Source organism: Triticum aestivum, chromosome 5D, assembly GCF_018294505.1.
Source record: "Triticum aestivum cultivar Chinese Spring chromosome 5D, IWGSC CS RefSeq v2.1, whole genome shotgun sequence".
NCBI lineage: Eukaryota > Viridiplantae > Streptophyta > Magnoliopsida > Poales > Poaceae > Triticum > Triticum aestivum.
In genome coordinates, this window is record NC_057808.1 from 251,973,152 (window position 1) to 251,979,414 (window position 6,263).

The following is a 6,263-nucleotide window of genomic DNA, read 5'->3' on the forward strand; positions in this document are numbered from 1 at the left end:
TTCTTCCTTGATGAACATATTCCTCTTCTTTAGATGAATCTCCTTCATTGGTAGTAGGGGGGACACCCTTTCTTATCATCTCAACCAGCTGACCAAATCTCCGATTAAGATGTTCACGCAGCTCTTTGATTTGTTGTTCCGCAGCATCCATCCTCTTCTCCAATTGCTCCATTGCTTGCTGCAACTTACTCTCGAAGAGGACAACAAGAACTAGTATGGGTCAACGAGGCTCTGATACCACCTGAAGCAGCACAAAGTTTGTGGAGGAGCAACTCCACCTTGCTGCTACAATGTGTACAACACAAGTGTTGAAGGAACAGCTTCAACGTGCTGCGCTAGATATCGCTCTAGAGGCGAATGTAGGTTGATAGGACAGCAAGAGTTCAATCCAGAACTCCTAGGGCACAAGATCTACTCCAAGATCTTAGATAAGAACAACAATCCAGAACTCCTAGGGCACAAGATCTACTCCATTTGGAATTTTTTGAATTTTTTTTTGATTTAGTTTTGATTTTACTGTTCACCCGAGCTCATTTGAGCCCGAGAGCAGATTAGCCGCGTCCTTTATATATATGCTTCACTCAGTGTGCCTAAAATTTTTAGAATGTAATTTTCCCATGTTTTGAGAAACCATTTTAGGATTGCAAGGAACAATTTTGCAAAGTACAACATTGCAAGTAAATCATGAAGAGTTACTGAGAAGCTACCTAGCCTGTAGCATGGAATCTCTTTCGTCAGCACACTCAACCAAGAGCACCATTACACAGAACAAAGAGGTGTAGGAAAAATAGTTTGTTTCATGTATACTTGTAAACAATATTGCCATTTTCCAATAAATAAAGTCATTTCCTGAAAAAAAACACAGGAAAAAGAGGAACAACCCAGGATTATCAAACCACCTCAACCCATAGACCGGCCCAGGTGGCTCACCTCAACGAACACTTGGAAAAGCATGTCGGGTTCTTGATGCCAGGCACCCTCTCGACATTGTCGCCTAGTGAGATATAGCACGCCACCGACGGTGTCCTCTTCCTCGTCCCCCTCTCTACTTCCCCACTACATGTAATCCACAATCTGACTCCCCAGATCCTAAACAAAGCTCCATCGGTATCTTTAGTGTCTGAAGTGGAGAACCATCAAGGGACACTGTAAAACAAATTATTTGCAGGTACCAAGGTGCAGCTACTAATTTCCCTTCCAGCCATATGAACCTTTGCCATACAAAACATTATTATGCAAAGCTATACATACATGAACATAGCTACATATTCATTATACATTATCTTGCAGAACATTTTAGAACTACTGAAATAGCAGCTGATGGTAAGGAAACACCGTTAGATTTTTCAACAAATAATCTCCAGCTGCTAATTTCTTGGGCGATTACAAACATACCCAGTGTCCATGTGTACAGGAATTATTTAGACATGTCCCCAGGGCATGCTCACAGTCTATTCTATGTTACAGATAGCTTGGTTGTGCAAGAATTATCAGGGCAGTCTACTCTATGCGATTCAGTCAAGGTGTTGGTATCAATTACGATAACAGCGATGATACATGTGTGTGCCATATCCACCGGGAATTGAACTGAACTACTCGGGCCCCAATATTTCATAGTGAAAATCAGTAGAAACTAAAAAGAATAAATTGTAATTAGTTTTGGTAGAAACATATTTCACATTAATTTTAATTAAGCAGAGCAGGGGGATTTCCTCAATGAGATGGGCCGGTGTGTTCAGAAGCAATTGTGATCGGCAGAAAAAGATAAATTGTCAGGATGCCGACAACATGGATCAATGGAATAAATTCTCACAAATGAAATGACAGTGAAGGGGATATGAATCTTGACTCTGGATTGAACAAAGTAAATGGGATAAGCTCACCTTGCCGCAGAGAAGACGGACACCCAACTTCAATAAAAAAGGCGAGTACGCCAAGGGAAATCTTAATTTAGACATGGTACCACCTGAACATAGCAAGACATCCGGATGTCTAAAATGCACCTCACCTACTGGAATCACCCTCGCCTCAATGAAAGAAATATAGCGCAGTTCGACCCTGAATATGAAGCAAAAAGACATAATGAGACATGCTGAACCTGCAATGAATGAATGAATTGTTTGAACCTACACTGAATAGTTCATGTCCATCCATCCGTATGCTACTTTCTCATCAGAACGTCAATCCCAAAGATCTTCTGCTGGAAATATAACTTTATATTAGTCAGCTGACACAACACCTTAACTATCCAAGGGGTTTCCTAATACGCAACACTCTCTCAGAACATTTGAGGAACAAATCAAGGGAAGTTTTCGAATCAGCATTACATGTGTAAAGTCATAATCCCTGAACATTAAAGCTAGCGCCATCGGGGCTAATGTACTATCTAAAAGTGCACTGATGCCTACTCCCTCCGTCCTTAAAAGAGTGTACTTCCAACTTTGTTGGAAAGTCAAACTTTTTATGTTTGACCATATTTATACAATAATAGACCAACATTTATGCCATCAAATTAGTAGCATTAGATTCATAATAAAATATATTTTCGTCGTATACCTATTTGGTTTCACAAACATTTATATATTTTTACACAAACTCGGTCAAACTTTGAGATAGTTTGACCCTCCAACAAAGTTGAAAGTACACTCTTTCAAGGACGGAGGGAGTAGTATGTAAAGTTACCTAGAAAAACTCCAGCACATGAAAGGTGTGACAAAATTAAGGGGAAACAACAATCCTCCTGAAGAAACGGTGCTGATAGGCAGACATATTCCTTTTCATGTACTGTGGTGCAAGAGTTAAGAAGAAATCAGGCTCACCTATCTTGGAAGGGTCCGACTGCTCTAGGGACATCAAGCCACAATATCTCCGGCCACTCAGAACCAAAACAATATGCCCTATCTTCAGTTTCAGACCTCCAGTCAAAGGAAACTGTATGGGCCAAAAATAATCTTCAGAGAACATAGCAAATAATAAATAAGCAAAAGGATCATCCCTGGAAATGCAATACATGTTGCAAAACAGTCAAGATCGTTTGAAAATATACACATCTTACCCTGCTGCTTGTAGTCCTCGACGACCTGCTCCTTCTTCATGTCGTTGGCCGCGTCCCCTCCCCTGCAGCCATACCCCATTGTGGAGGAGTGCCGCTGCTTGCACTCCTCGATGGCATGCTCCTTCTCGTATTGTTATCCGCCTCACCCCCTGCAGCTCCACCCCAGACAGCACAAGGTCACAATTTATATTCAGAGCTATTTGAAAAGTTTTGGTCCCAAATTCGTTTTCACTTTTAGTGCCAACAAAAATATAGATCTGCTCTGCAATTAATTTACATGACATGACGATGGCATCAATTCATATCCATCCATTACAACATGAACATTTATATTTTGTTCTGCGGAAAACAAACTGGACATATAAGGGAATATACTAAACCGAAACAGAAAAAAAAACATGGCAATCTCTTTGCATAATCTGGAATGTAAAAAGGCATAGCTCCCAACTCAAGCTCTAATCTAACCCAGACCTTTGCTACTTCTAGTAATTGTAACTAACTAACTATAACCGATAAAATTATCATTTGAAGAAGTGCAACACAATTGTTCTCAGTTCTCAACTGAATGCCCATATCCATAAAATTAAAATGCTTCAGAAAGTATGAAAATGCACTCAAACGTGATAATGCTTTCTAGTAATCACTGCCTAGAACTGAGGTGACAATGCACATGTGTCAAGAGGAGAATGAGCAAGAGTGGATTTGGAGTTAAAGGAGAAACCAAATATGGGGACAGAAGGAGAATGAGCAAGAGTGGATCTGAAGGTAGGAGGAGAAACCAACCATGGGGCTCGTCAGCTCGATTCAAGCGTCGAATTCATCCGAGGGCCAACGTTCGGCGAGCGAGCACTCATGTTTAAGCACAATGCATATCCTACAAATTGAACAAAGATCAAGGGGGATATCAGTTATGCCAGCACCGCGCTCCCAAACTCGCATTTTGAGGTGTGAGCGAGACAAGACCTGAACAAATTCTACGGAAAGAAACTTATTTGATAAGAACCCCAATGCAAGGGCACTGTGCAGAAGGTGGCCGTACTTCTGGAAAATATGAAGTATCGAATTGTGAAATTTTATCTTCCTGTTTTTGGTCCTATTGCTCAGAGTGTGGTATACCACTACACCAAAGAAAGCAATATCACACGGCAAACCTTATATTTTTCAACCGTCGCATAGAAGAATCATCTAAAGGAAGTAGACACATATGCCATGGACTAACCTAAAATGAGTGGCTTCATCATGTGCAATTGCCTTGACCAAGAGGATATCTTGGGAGCTGTAAGCAGGCTGGTATATCTGTAAGCAATGAGATACATCAGTTAGCACCCAGCATGAGTTTTTTTATGTTACTTCTATATTACAGTAGCAAAGGGAGGGTCACATATCAACTCTTTTTTAAAAAGCTCAAGAGTTGCAAATGCATATGCATATCACATCACTTTTTTTTGTAACAAATATTGCCAATGGCCAATGTCTATATAGTAACCAGGATCAAAATTCTAGAGGTTATTTAGTTAGTCTAAAATATCACATCATGTTTGGTTGAAACAATATGCTAAAATATTTAGTTTGCAAAGCACAATGCTAACATATGGGGGAGAAGGTGGCAGCTCACCTGCAGCAAGGAGCTAGCATCAGGAAAAGTAGCAGTTCATCCTTTAGCGTACTATGAACATGTCGCTGCTGCCTTGCACCTTGATGCACCGCCGCTGCCCAAAGCAGATTAACATCCAATTGCTTTTGACAAATTGTACATAACAAATTACTAGAATTAATACTTTGTAACTGATCAGCAAGAAGTAGCAACCAAATTCTAATAATGGAGAGCTGGGTCCAGGATGTATTACTCCTATTTCATACTAACTGTACCTACTGGGGAGAGCAGAAATGTGTAGCACACAGGGAGAGAGCAAAACCTGATGAAGAAGGAAAAGAAGGTTAGCAGGAAAGCAAAGGAACTGATTCGAGATAGGACCACCAGGAACTTACCCCAAAATCATGCATAATCGAGGCTATGCTCCAACTACAAAGCCAGAAATTGCTCCATTGTATCGACACCTGCAATCCTCGTCTATAAATGTTGCAGGCCTGTAGCTGCCCAGCAGGAAACCGTTAGCACTACACATACCATGGTGCAACAGTAGACCTCACAATTTATGTCAATACAACAGATCAAAGCATAAAGTTAGAAATCAAAGAAGGAAGACTCAGGGAAGATACTACCATGGGGACCAAATCGGAGCACCATTCTCCAAAAATTCACATGGATGCAGTGATGAAGAGATAGGAGACGAGGCGAGTGAGGCCGGTGACGGCGAATGACCCTGGACAGCGGCGGCGCCTCTGTGACCGTGAGGGCCGGCCTGCTCCTTCACCCTTCGGCCTCCTCCCTCTTCCCTAGCTCCATCCCATCGCGACGGGCCGCCCACCCTGCTCCTTCACCTCACCAGCGGCGGTGCCTCTGTGACCGTGAGGGCCGGCCTGCTCCTTCACCCTTCGGCCTCCTCCCTCTTCCCTAGCCCCATCCCATCGCGACGGGCCGCCCACCCTGCTCCTTCACCTCACCACCGGGCTCGGCTAGCGACGGGAGGTGGTCGGCCGTGGTGATGACGAACCCCAGCTCGCCCCCGCGTCATAGACAAAGAAGCCGTCGGCGCCCTGGAACCGAACCCCCCAGATCGGGGCCCGGAGTAGCCGCTTCCGCTTCTATCGTCTCGCGCCCGAGCGTCCGCCGCTTCGCAACTCGACGCCGCCATCGGAGCATCTCTGCCGCCACTGCTCCTCTCGCACTGCGGCCGACGCAGAGATCAGGAAGGAGTTAGCTAAAAGAGAGAGGAGGAGACGAGTGGGTGTGGCGGTGGTAGGGATCTGGGAAGGAGGAGGGAGGAGGAAGAGAGGAATGGGGTGTGGCGGCTGTGAGAGGGAGGAGGGAGGAGTGTGTGGCTGTGGATCGGGAGCTAGGGTTGGTGCGGTCGTGCCCAATGGGCTCCTCGCTCCAGCCCCCAAGCCACGGGACGCGCGACGCGGGGCGCGCGAGGAAAGGCTCACCCGGCCGAAAATGACCCGCTGCTGACCCAGCCACTGTAAGCGTGAGAGCCCACTTGTTATTGGGCAGTAAAATAACTCGGAGGTGAAAAATGATTTAACTGCAGGTAAAGATCCAACGGTGCAACTGAGTTGGAGGGGCAGATCGAACGGCCAACGAGGC

General features: G+C 44.3%; 1 long non-coding RNA gene across 3 annotated transcripts; it reads right to left on the reverse strand.

The window, feature by feature from the left end:
* Positions 1-469: 469 nt before the first annotated feature.
* Positions 470-6,040, reverse strand: LOC123120526 (uncharacterized). 3 transcript variants are annotated; one of them, XR_006459480.1, is made up of 12 exons: positions 5,279-6,039; positions 5,045-5,149; positions 4,925-4,971; positions 4,671-4,792; positions 4,275-4,351; positions 4,019-4,173; positions 3,839-3,929; positions 3,056-3,204; positions 2,820-2,931; positions 2,131-2,197; positions 1,884-2,058; positions 470-1,089 (listed from the first exon to the last, which is right to left on the reverse strand). It is a non-coding gene; the product is annotated as an uncharacterized lncRNA (long non-coding RNA). The 3 variants fall into 3 exon arrangements; XR_006459478.1 differs by having other exon boundaries at positions 470-1,120; positions 5,279-6,038; XR_006459477.1 differs by having other exon boundaries at positions 470-2,058; positions 5,279-6,040.
* Positions 6,041-6,263: the final 223 nt, after the last annotated feature.